The 12,002-nt window shown below is 40.0% G+C and overlaps 1 protein-coding gene and 1 long non-coding RNA gene across 2 annotated transcripts in view; one reads left to right on the top strand and one right to left on the bottom strand.

Annotated features, from left to right (window-relative positions):
• Nucleotides 1-12,002, bottom strand: part of KCNK1 (potassium two pore domain channel subfamily K member 1) — a 36,746-nt gene that overhangs the window by 14,631 nt on the left and 10,113 nt on the right. The window lies entirely within an intron of this gene.
• Nucleotides 7,180-10,871, top strand: LOC131481260 (uncharacterized). The gene is made up of 3 exons (XR_009246192.1): nt 7,180-7,318; nt 10,185-10,400; nt 10,647-10,871. It is a non-coding gene; the product is annotated as an uncharacterized LOC131481260 (long non-coding RNA).

Raw genomic sequence — 12,002 nt, 5'->3', positions numbered from 1 at the left:
AGTGAAGGTTCTAATAGACAGAAAACTTTGGGCTTGTGAGGTACATGTGTGCAAGGTTCTTGATTGGTCAGCAATGCCATGATCTTTAGTGAACTTACAAAGGTCTGCCGGACCCAGCCCATCTGGGTGGTTACTTGAATGCAGTTACATTTCCTATAGAATTTCCAAGAAAGAGACACTGGCCATTAAGGTTCTGATCACAAACAACAGGAGACTCCTTGTGATTAGAACCTTGTAGAATCAGTTTGCCTTTCTCTCAATTTAGTGAATGCCTTTTGATAAAGGGCAGGCAAGGAAACCTTGTGCCAAGTGAGACAAAGATAACTGGGAATAGGCAAGCTCTCCAGTTCTTTCTTCATGTCCCCCAAAGCTAAGAGTGACAAGAAGGAGCTCTGGCTAAATAGACATAAGTGAAAATCTGCTGGAGAAAAGCAGGTTTCTTCCTGTCTATATATCACAGAGATAAAACAGCTGCAGTTGGGTGGCCATGCTGTATATCTGAAGGAGAGGCATGGGACAAAACAAACACGGCAGGACAGAACAGTAAGGCTAAAAGGGCCTGGGGCACCAGCCAGGCTGAGCTGAGACCAGTACTTGCAGGTGGCCAGTCCTCATAGTCTAAAGGAAATTGCAAGCTCTTCCCATAAACTAAAGTCCCTGGAATTTGTGATCTTTTTTACTGCAGCTGAAACCAATCTTAATAGGTACAGCCTTTTGTATTATAATAATCTGTCATCATATCTCTTAGAAGTTCCTTGATTCCTGAAACCGTATCCCTCTCTCTAGTCATCTCTCTAGCTCAGAAACTCCAGCCCAAAGGCCTTAAGAGGACTCAAAACTATCAGGAGGCAGCGTTTGGTTCAAGAAGTGGCCTGTTCTGGCAAAAAATTCTCCACCAAGACTCAGACCTTTCTCCAAAGACTTATGTAAAATGTTACCAAATTCCATCATGAGGAAATGAAATCACATAATTAAAAAGTACCGTTTCAAGTCAGTTTATGTTATCATTAACATCTACCTATGATTCATTACTTCCGAGTCCATTTTTATCTTCCGAGGAAATTAAAATGGTCTGTTAACTCCAAGGTAATCACTAGGTAGGAAACACAGATAGGCTTCCTTGTAGCAGCTCAGTGTTCAGCAGTAAGAATTCTCTTTGCACATTTATAGCTCCACCTGCCCATCTGGCAACAGATAAATCTCAAAGTGAAAGTTATGAGTGATAGCAATACTGCATGACTGATATTTGCTGTAAGCATTCCCATACCTTTTAGACACCCTACGTGGTTCAAAAAAGCAGATATAGAAAATTCCCAATGTTCTGTTAGACATTGAAAGTCCTTATTTTTGTCAGATGAATGAGAAAAAAGCTTGGATGTGAAAATGAAGTCATGATATCTTAGGGTGGGGAAAGGACCCCACAAGGCAATAGTAAAGTCAAAAAATAAAAAAAGACAAACCCCCTCAAGACCAGAGAAAAACACAGCAACACCCGTTGGACTTCAATAGATAGTTCTTAAAAGAAGAAAAACAACTGGCCAACAAATATATGAAAAAAGGCTGAACATCAAAATTATAGTAAGATATCATCTCATCCTTGTCAGAATGCTAAAACCTAAAACAGGGAGAGCCAAAACATGCTGGCAAGGATATGGAGAAAGGATAATACTTACACACTGTTGGTGGTAATGTAAATTAGCACATCCACCATGGAAAAGAGTGTGGAGATGCTTTAAAAAAAAAAAAAACTAGAAAAAGACTTGTCATATTGGCTCAGTGCAATGGCCCAGTGGCTAAAGCCTTGCTTTGCATCCACCGGATCTCACAGGTCTGTGTTCCGGCTGTTCCACTTCCAATTCACTCCCTGCTTGTGATCTGGAAAAGCAGTGGAGGACAGCCCAAGGCCTTGGAACCTTGCACCCACGTGGGAGGCCCCAAAGAAGCTGCTGGTTCCTGGCCTCAGATTGGCTCAGTTCCAGCTGTTGCAGCCACTTGGGGGTGAACCAGCTTATGGAAGATCTTTGTCTTTGTTTCTCTTTCTCTCTGTAAATCTGCCCTTCCAAGAAAAGTAAATAAATGTTTAAAAAAAAAGAAATAAAGACTTACCAAATTACCCAGTAACCCCTCTACTGGGTATACATCCATAAGACTTGAACATTATGAATCAAAGATACCTTCACCACCACGTTTATAATAGCACTGTTTACAATGGCCATAACTTGGAATCAAAAACAAGCTGATTGGATGAGTGGATAAAGAAATTGTGGCATAGACAGTGCAATATAATTTACTTATCTTTAAAAAAAGAATGAAATTCTAACATTTGCAGCAAAATGAAAGCAACCAGAGGACATAATGTTGAGTGTAATAAGCTAGAATCAAAAATATTCCATGCTTTTCCTTATGTACAGGAGCTAAAATTAAATAAGCAAATGAATGAAAAAGAAGTAAATAAATGTGTGTATCAGTATTGCTGCAAATATGGCTTTGCGAAACTTGTTTTATATCTTGTAAAATCAATAGTTAAGAATGTTATACTGGTATACAGTTTTAATGATCTGTGATTACCTTAAAATTTACCATATATGAGTGAAATGGTCATTTCCATTCAACTTTTATTTACAGCTGTTGTCTCTATTCTCACTAAATGGATCTTTTTGCTTTTTTTACTTGCTAAGTTCTATTCCCATCAGACTTTTTGCCATTTTAACATGCTATTTCAAAAGCTAACAAAAGAGAGATAAAAAGGGAAAAAGAGTGGGAGAGAAGGAGGAAGGGGGAAAAGAAGGAAATACCATGATGCTGTTAAACTGGGGTGAATCTGTTAACAACTAATTTAAAATTAAATGTGAACTTTTTAAAAAATGAATAACAAAAATATGATGTGAACCTGCTATTTACTCCTGTATTTCAAACCTTCCAGAGACTGACTTATGGTGAGAACTCCAAACACACACGTGGTCACATAAACACTAAAGACTGTGATTTTACAGTGAAACACTTAACTTATTGAGCTATCCTGCGGTGAACATTCCCATCCAATCAAATACATAAATAAAACATTCACATGGGAAAAAAGGTAGCTTTCCATTTACAAATTGTTGACTGCTATTAACAGAGTATTCAAGTCATTTTTGATAAGAAGAAAAGCATCAGTTTCTACTCACTTTAGCTGTAATGAGAATTCCACTCTAAATAAGTGGGCTAAACAATGAGTAGATTGAACTGCAGAACTATTTATAAACAGCAATCTTCATTCTTTTGGAGCTGCACCAAAGGATCAATGCTTTGATTTAACAGGACGTACTTGCAAACCTGTCTACTCCCAGGAGATGAGCTGGGTTTCCTTTCAGCTTTTCCTTCTGTGAGTCTCAGGAAGTGGGTGAGCAGAATCATTAGGAACAGAAGTTTCCCTGGCAAGCCTTATTACCAGAGAATAACAGGAGGCACTTAAAAAAGTCTACGCAACTACGTGCAATACTCCCAATCCCTGGAACCCTACTGTCATCAAGTACCAAAGAGCCTTTGGGACTTAAACAAGAAATTTACATCCTGGCCTCAGATTTCACATCCAGACAGACAGGAGACTATTATAGTCTGTTCTGCTATCCACACAGGAGTGTTTGAACAATCAAAGGAAGTAAGATTAGCAAGATCAGTCTGAATACCCGACAAGCCATGCCGAAACGTAAATATTTTCGTTGTATGTATCTATTGCTTATTGGCTTCTTATCTTTTGCAACGCCATTGCCCAAACACCTGTCTACGTATTATCTTGCCCCAGTAAATAATAAATGGTAAGTGGAACTATTGCTTTCTTGTAGACCTATAGTCTAAAATACTTTTCCCCTGGTACCTGTCATCAGCAAATCTTAATGGCTACATCTTAAATCATGCACTTTTTGTATCTCTTCCTCTCCCCTACCCCCGCCCACTGCCTTTTTTTTTTTTTAAAGATTTATTTACTTTGACTGGAAAGGCAGATTCACAGAGAAAAAGATCTTCTGTAGGCTGGTTCACTCTCCAAGTGGCCACAACAGCAAGAGCTGAGTCAGTCCTAAGCCAGGAATAGATACTTCTCCAGGTCTCCCATGTGGGTGCTGGGTCCCAAGGGTTTTTAGTCCATCTTCAACTGCTTTCCCAGGCCACAATCAGAAAGCTGGATGGGAAGTGGAACAGCCAAGACATGAACTGGAACCTGGGATCCCAGTGCACGTTGCAAGGCAAAGATTTAGTCACTGCACCATTGCAATGGAGCCTATCCCTCCACTTTAAAAAAAAATGTTTTAATTATTTAGAGGGCACAGTCAGTCACAGAGAATAAAGGAAAGAGGGAGGGAGAGAGGGAGAGAGAGATGTTTCAACCACGGATTTACTTCCCAAAAGGACACAACAGCCAGGGCTGGGCCAGGTCAAAGTCAGTAGTCAGAAATACCATTTGGGCTTCCAAATGCATGTCAAGAGCCTAAGTACTAGGCCAATATCTGCTGCTTCCCGCATGTATCAGCAGGAGGCTGGATTAGAAGTGGAGGTGGGAGTTGATCTTAGGCGCCTTAGGCACCCCACTATGATATGCCAGGCTTAATTTATCACTTAGTAATGCACATCCTTATATCTCCTCTTTAAAATCTTCTTGACATCCCAAAAAAAGCCAAAATATGGAGTTTCAGGCTTCAAACACTACTTGTCTCCTTTTCAAAATGTTCACCGAATTAAATGCATTTAATATTTTAGAAAGTAGTAGCCAAAATGTTAGAAAACTGGCATGCAATTTAATTTTTCCAGATAGTTCTACTTGAAAATATAACCATAAATTTTATCTTATAAAATTGGTATTTTAACAAATGTAACAAAGTTAACTATTCTCAAATTCAATAAATATTCTTCAGAAATACAAACATTAAGTTTATTGGACTCTTCACATTTCCCAACCAGATTATGTTAATTGGGTTTATTTTAATGTGCTGACCTACATGAAAATACCCCGAGGAAGAATCCCTTTAATAACACTTTAACGGAGCCTCCACCTAAAAATATTGTTTTTTAATACATCTGATTGTTTTAAACCCAAAAGAAGAAGGTACATGACAAGTCTTTCAAATATGAGATTAGATATGACTAAAAATAGCCAGTATTGCTTGTAACTTTCTCTCCTTGTTTCTCCAGGATTTTGCTGTTACTTTCCTGTGATTCATTCACTAGCAATCAATAACATTTTCACTGAAATGGACTAAAACCTAAGCCAGCAAGAATTAGCTGAGCCTTTGTGAATGCCGAAGAGGAAGTTATGTCAGAGTGCTGAAGACCAAGACATTGGGAAGATATTCAACCATGTTTGATACCACAGAGAAGGCTATCCTAGCACAGATTTTTATGAGCTGCCTACCAGATGGGAAACTCCCAAAGCCATGTTCTGAGAGTTGAATTGCAAATGAAGGAAGGTGAATTGGAAGACCCAAAAAGCAAAGGTACAGGTCATGAAACTGGCCACTTGGATCCTTCAGAAAGGAAGCACAGAGCCTCCAGGCATCACAAAGAGTGGCTGGGATGGCAAAGCACCCAACTAAGTGAAGGAGAAGGCAACCATGTTGAGTGGGATGGGGGTCAGGGAATGTAGTGTGTAGTCAGCAGCAATAGTAATGACTGCAATCACTAGACCAGATACCCTTTTGAAGTCTAAGCATAAACAGGGGCAAACCATTGCAGGAGATCAACAACAGTACCTACCCTGGCTCCTGGCAGAGATCACTAACAGTTAAAAGAGGAAATGAAACCCAATACTGAGAGGGTTGTGAAAGACTTCTAGCCTATTAATCGACCATACCATGCACTTGGTCAAAATTGCCAATAAAACATTCTCTTTGATCTATGCAGGGAGCCTGCTTGTTTGCATGACAGAACTTATCAACTTCAAATTAGGGCTGGTATTTTTAGGAACAAAAAATAGAAAACAAGGTCACTATGTCCATGTAAAAGTGAATTCATGCGGAACGTATCATCAGAGAAATTATTAACTTAGGCAACAGCCTCCAGGAGGAAAAGTGTAAGAATTCCTTGAGCTGAGAGGCCAACAATTGTGTTAGGGTCTTTAAAAAGTTAATGGAACTATAATTTTGAGAAAATGATGCCTGGCTTTGCAGTAAAATTGATATTTCCATTGCTTTTTTCCATGAACTTTTTCATGTGCCTCATAGTAACCCATGCTTAGGAGAGCTCAAAGTAATGTTTTTCTTTTCCCCCAGTACATCAGCACACATAAGAAGCAGAATATGGAAGTGGCACATTTGCTATGGCATCCCAGGTGTGATGACACTTCCAATGAGATTAGGACAATGGTACCTGAAGACCAAACTGGAAGACAATCTGAATTGTTGGAGTTCCTGGATATTACATCTCTCCTTTCCTCTGCAAAACATATTGGCATTTAGTGGGCATACAGAATAATTGTAATATCTGAAAATATGTCAATATTTGTACAAGAACACAGCTAGATTCTTCCCCAACCTCAAATGTACAAATAAAGACATGAATGAAGGATGGAAAGACTCAAAAACAAACTATTTCATGGGTTACCCTTACACATACCTCCTTTTAAAACATTCCAAGTAGAAAATACGAATTATGGTGACTCAGAAAACAAAGTGTTTTTCAAAACTATCATGTTCACCAGCAAGGATACAAGTAAGAGTTAACATATCACATACTCTCTTTAAGATATCAGAACGCATGCTGAGTTAGCTGTTTTTGCTTCTGAGCTCGTAACTGTGGGCTTAAATTCCTATCATCAAAGAGAAACACCAAGATGTGGGCCTAGTGAAACGGTTGTGCCTTTCCAGGAGTAATTCTCTTCCTTTTCCTCAGCTGCTAAGCAAACATGAGACGTTCAGTGAGAATCCCCAAAAATGTCTGAGTACCATGTTTGGTGGCATAGAGAAACACAATCATAATCAGTAACCATCATGCCCATTAGGAGTTAGTAATTACCACACAGGTAAAGGAAAACAGACTGTGGGTGACACACAATTTCCAGGACCAGAGATAATGCATGACCTTTTCTTTTCCTTTCCAGGAAAGCATGTTAGAATATCCACAATTATGACGTCTTCTTAGGACTAATAGTCAACCTCTCTAATTGTTGTAATTAAGTGTTTAGGAAATACCAACACTCCACCTCTCGTTTGCTGTAAACAAGCTCTGTGTGGAGCTTCTGCAGCACTCTTAACTGCCTTACTGGTACCTATGACTAAGGAAACTTACCAGATGGAACAGATCTGACATGAAGATTAACAAGAGTGGATCCACAGAACTTAGATGGAAGGTCAGTGAGAAAATCAAAAGTGTGAGCAACTTTGCCTAGATTTTCAAATATTTCCACTTACCAGTGTATCTCTATCTCTCAGACTTGCCTTGATTACTGGGACAATCTATATATACAAAGGGTCAATATGGGACTCATTTCTTACGTTTCCAGCTTTCAAATACAGTAGCAAGGAGAAAATGGAATGTGATCATATGTGCACTCAAAAGTAAAACTGTCATCAGAAGAAAACAGAATAAGACAATAAACAGTTTTGTTCTGAGTAATGCCTTTTCCTCAAAGTATCTTGAGTTTTCATACAGTAGCTCCAGCTTTCCAGCTTCTTGTGAAGCAAGTATTCCCTCTGTCATCCTGGGTGTCTTTGAGCAGATACAAAAACACTATGAGACTAAAGAGAAGCAAGACATCCTTACTCTGAGTACAGGTTACTGAAAATTATCTTGAACAACTACACAACGCAAAAACCTGTATTGATAATACCCATGCTTCTTTTAAATGAAAGAGTAAAGAAAATCTTAATTAAGCTACAATTTAGTAGTGCAGGTCTGTCCTGAAGTTGGGGTTTTACAATGAAAAAAAAAAATTACTTAAAAGCCAATAAATAGAACAAACATGGTGGTAATGCCTGTGTACCTATGTGTGCCTAACTGGCATACAATTACAAGTTGCACATCCTTGGAAGCATGTTCATCATCTCATCTGTGATAATTCTAGGCCAGGGATCCAGTTCCCTATAGCCCAACTAAATATCCACAAAAGTCACACAAAGTCACATATGCCTAAGGAGGTGAAGGAGCACAAAATTGGGGCTCATTTCCACCTACATTCATTGCTACATACATTGCTACATACACATCCAGAGAGCAGAGAACACTAATCCACTCAGCCTTGGCTTTGCTATTCACCTACATCTCAAGTGTCTGGCAAACCCAGGACAATCTCCTGAATGCCACTGTGCCCAGAGGCTCTGCGAGAAACATCTGCCCATGGCTTTCTCCTGTCCTGAAGACTGTCTTCCCATCCTGGTGGTCTGCTGGTCAGCGATATCTCTTTGGTGCCAGCCATATGGGGTCTGAATGACTACAAAAACCTCAAAGCCATGTTGCCTGAATCCAGCTATTTTCATTTCAAACCGATTCATACGCCAGGCCATGGTCAGAGAGCAGGCCCAGCAGCCTGTTAGCTGTGGAGTCATGTGCAACCTGTATTCCTTATCACACCTCCATGTTCAAGGCCTCACCCTGCCTGCCTTCTGACAGACAGCTCTCAGTTCTCAGAGGCTGGCACCCTTACATTCTTCTTAAGACAATGTTCACTTTCACTTCTGCTATTTGTGCTGAGCATATGGCCCTGCTTGACATATGTTCATGGACCTCTTGCATTCTCATCACTTGATCTATCCTTACCCATGTAAACAAGCAGATGCAACTAATTCACCTCCTGCATGAAGCTTCTCTGACCTCTTCAGCCCATATCCACTTCCCCTTCCAGATCCCATAGATGTCCCTAGGACCCCACACAGAACAGGATTTAAGTCCCTACACCCTACTGAGTTGTCTATAGTGCAGCCTCCCCAGCCAGCTGTGGGCTTTGTGAGATCATGATTTCCCCATTGTGCTGTTTTCCCAGGGCTCCTCTTGCATACAGAGCAGGAACATAATAGCCAATAAACTAGCCAGGAAATCCTCCAAAGACATAGAGTAGACATGGATTTTATTCAGCCTTTCCATTGTTGCTTCTTAATTTTCAAGGAGGCTATGTACTCATAATGTGATAAATTAATTACATTAATTACACTTTACATACTGAACATGATAGCATATTCTAGCCTACCTTCAACATTCTCAGATCATATTAACCTATAATTAGTCAAAATCGTCTAGCATAAAACGTAAAGAATTAGACATAAAATGAAATATCCATAGGCTACTTTCTACTAAACACATGTGGCTTTAAAAGTGCTGTAAGGTTGAAAAAATCTTAATGGTACCAACAGAAGTTTGAGTCCATCGGTATAGTTGAAGGAACCAATGAATTTTAGTTGATGATGATTTGTCTGAAGAGAACTCAGACCCCCCACCACAAGTTCCTCTCCCCACATTTGCTTAGTCTACATAGGGTCACTCAGTATAGAGGAACAGAGATGTTTTTCCTAAAAACCCATGAGTCTCACTTTTCATTATGTCTGGCTGTACTTTTTCATTCTGTGAATTCAGTCTCACATCTCATGAAAATCAGGCTGAGCAGCTCCATGCCCTGGTGCATTATGGGTCTGAGGGAATGCTGCTTTGTGAGGCTCCTGGCTGGCTGGCCAGTCTTGTGGGGACTAAAGCATTGGAGAGGGACAGGTCAGGGTCCAGAAGAAATCTCACAAGACACTCCACCACCCTGTGTCAACAGCACACACAGCTGAGGCTCAGGTGAAACAACGAACACAAAGAGAGTTTTGGGTGCCACAAGGGAGGAAATCTGCCTGGGCAGGTTCAGCATTCATTGTATTTCTTCAGTCTCCTTGGGTTTACCTTGAGAGACAATGGAAGCTCAGCCCAAGGTGCTGAACGACAACGCAAGCTTCAGTCATGTCCCAGATGCTCCTTAACTTTCAATGGAGCTATGTCCTGATCAGCCCTCTGTAAGTTGAAAATATCATGTCAAAAATGCATGAATTGCACTTAACCATAGCTTAGCCTAGCCTATCTTTCACACGCTCAGAGTGCTCACGTGAGCCTATAATTGGCCAAAATCATCTTGCATAAAATTTATTTTGTAAAAGAATAACAGAACACTGCCTGTTTATTCTCTATCCCCCTTTTCTTTAAATTTGATTTTTTTTCTCTCTATCTCTGGCTTGATTCTTCAACATTAGCTGCCTTGGCGGTGATGGTGGAGGGCGAGAGGGAGTAGCAGTGGATGACAGATTGCTTATCCACGCCACAGCACTCATCACTGCTGCTTGGAGGTGGGATTCTGCACGGCTCATCCACATCGCCCACCTCCCACTGTGAGGTGCATCTGCTGGAGCTGGCCTGTGGGCGACAGGCTGTTTTCCTGAAATGCCTCATGTTGGAGGGCTGGGTGGCAGGTGGGTAAGTGATGTGGGGGCTTCTCACCCCTGTTTGGAATTTCTGAGTCAGTCTGACAGGAGGCAGCTGTGGAACAGCCGCCCCAGCTTCTTTAATTAACTTAATCCAGCTAACCAAGGCCTTTAAATAATTGAGTGCCTTGGTAACTAGTGCTCAAACATTTGAAGAATTTCAGCAGCAAGTATATTTTAACCTTTTAATATTCTATTTTAAAACGGTTCACTTTCCCTTTTGTTATTCTCAAGCTGAGGCCACATCATAAACATATTATTTGAGGAAAAATAAAGGATGCTTAGAAAATCGATGAGCAGCAAAGAATTAGATCTGCTTTCACTGTTAAGACAGCCAATGTGAAAGCATATGGAAGAAATAAGAATCATACACGTGGTTTCCTGAGAGGCATATGACAATTTTCTTATCTTTTACAAACTGTAAAAAGTATATACGTGCTCATTTGAAGCTGACAGACTCCTAAATTGCTAAGTTATCTTGTGAAAAATAGTTTTATTCATTCCTTGACAACTTTATTTGCTATTATCTACTTCTGAAACATGTATTAAAGACATTTCTTATTGTTGTTCTTTAGGCTATGTAAAAATGTAATTTTCATACTGAACTATTATTCAAATATTAAATATATTACTATGAATATAAAAAATACGAAATGATTGCTTCCTCTCTTTTTTCCTCAGTTTTCCACAGTCTTATGAAGTATTAAATTGGGAAACAATAGTGCAGTTCAAGCATTCTTTCTTAGAAGTTGGACTGCTTAATTAACACTGTTATTAAATATATTCATAAAATGACAACTCAACCTAGAAATTCACATTCTCAATCTAAAACACCTCTTCTAATGATTGACATTCTGTTTCTCAAGGCCAAACTGAGATGTTAACCCTCAAAAGCTTTCATGGGCAACCACGATCAGATCATCAACCAATGCAATGCCACCTGAAATCCTGGTGTGCTGCCCGAATGGGACACACTGCCATCCACCCCCAAGAATGGTTCTCTCAGCGTCACATTAGAGGTGGGTGTGTGCCTCACACAACCTCCCTACACATCCAATTGGCAGCTCAAGCTCAATGGTTCTAAGTTCTAGACCCTCCATCCCAATTTGGCTCCTGTAGCCTTCTCTCTTTCTACCAAGAGGAACTCCAAGCACTCCAAGGGTTTAAGACAAAAGTCTTGGAAACATTTTTTACTACCTTCTTATGCTCCATGTCTAATCCATCAGTAAGTTCTGTTGATTTTGCCATCAATACATGTCTAAAATCTGAAGATACTTCAACACCCACTTTCACCTACTTGAAGTCGCAAATTGGCTTTCTCCAAATTACGCTAATAATCCATCTATCTTAGTCAGGACCACCTAGCTGGAACAGTCAGATAATATTACTGTTTTGCTCAAATTCTCCCAGTGTTTTCCACCTTACTCAGAGAAAAGCGTACAGCTTTACAATGGCCTTGGAAGTGCTACACATCTGCTCCTCCCTTTCTCTGTATCTTGTCACTCCCCCTTTCACTCAGCTCCAGCCGTCATGGCTTTCTAATGGTACATTCAATAGAAGCCTTTGTTCCAGAACACAACCACCCTGATA

Source organism: Ochotona princeps, chromosome 10 (assembly GCF_030435755.1).
Source record: "Ochotona princeps isolate mOchPri1 chromosome 10, mOchPri1.hap1, whole genome shotgun sequence".
In the NCBI taxonomy this organism is placed as follows: domain Eukaryota; kingdom Metazoa; phylum Chordata; class Mammalia; order Lagomorpha; family Ochotonidae; genus Ochotona; species Ochotona princeps.
The sequence above is the reverse complement of the archived record's forward strand: the minus strand, read 5'-3'. Positions and strand labels throughout refer to the sequence as shown.